Genomic DNA, 1,124 nt, shown 5'->3' on the forward strand with positions numbered 1-1,124 from the left:
ACAGCTGGTAGTTTCGAACTGCTGACCCTGAGGTTCACAGCCTGATTCATAACCACTACGCCATCAGAGCTCCTTCTCAGATGGGTGTTAATGATTCCAAATGATGCTGAGCTCTCACAGGAAGAAGAACAAGGGACTATAGGAGATGAATAGGCAACAAGTGGTGAAAACTCCTTCAGGAAGACAATCAGTTGGCGAGTATTTAAAGAGCTATCATGTGAAGGTGATAAAGGAATAAGGGAGAAGATAGTAATTGAAATAAGGATATCAAGGTGATAGTAGGGTTCTTTAGAAAGGGAAATATCTAGAAAAAGGCAGCCAAGAGAAAAATAAATATGTCAAAGAAAGGTAATTGGTGGAATGAGGTGCTGAATATGCTACAAGAAAAGGTCCAAAGCATCAGCAGAAGGAGCGGACGTGGAAAGCATATGCTTATAAAATGTGAGTAACCTGAATGTTTATAAACAGGATACTTTAATATGTTTGTGGAATTTAGCAATGGAAGAAGTAATGGAGGTTATAAAGAATGAGATCTCATCATTTGAAAAATACAAAGTTTCAGAAGTTGCAAAACACCTTAAACAAAAGCCAAACTTAAAATTAGGAAAATATTTGCAACATATATGACCAGAGTCCTAACCCTGGCACATAAATATCACTCAGTACGTATGAAGTTTAGTTAAAAAAAAAAAAGTATTGCTATGAGATCGTGATGGTTGGTGGTTATGTGCCGTGGAGTCGGTTCTGACACGCAGCGACCCTGCACAGGGTTTCCGAGGCTGTAAATCTATAGGGGAGCAGAAGGCCTCATCTGTTTCCCATGGAACAGCTGTAGTTTCAACTGCTGACCTTGCGGTTTGCAGCCCGATTCGTAACCACTACGTTACCACAAGATCGCAGACACCTTTAGTAAACAAAATCATCGTACTGTGAAAGTGTTGTTTCTTGATATAGCCTTCATCTAGATCTAAACCCTTCTGAAGGTGGTATTCCCGTCTGGCTAACCCTTCCCCCTAAGAATTCTAAGCCCTTTAATTTCTAGCCTATCAAAATGGCAGTGTTGGCATTGTCAAGAGCTTTCAATCACATTCCTTTGAAATGGTCTTTGAGGGTTTTTTGGGGGG

The sequence above is a fragment of the Chrysochloris asiatica genome, unplaced genomic scaffold (assembly GCF_000296735.1).
Source record: "Chrysochloris asiatica unplaced genomic scaffold, ChrAsi1.0 scaffold00029, whole genome shotgun sequence".
Lineage (NCBI taxonomy): Eukaryota > Metazoa > Chordata > Mammalia > Afrosoricida > Chrysochloridae > Chrysochloris > Chrysochloris asiatica.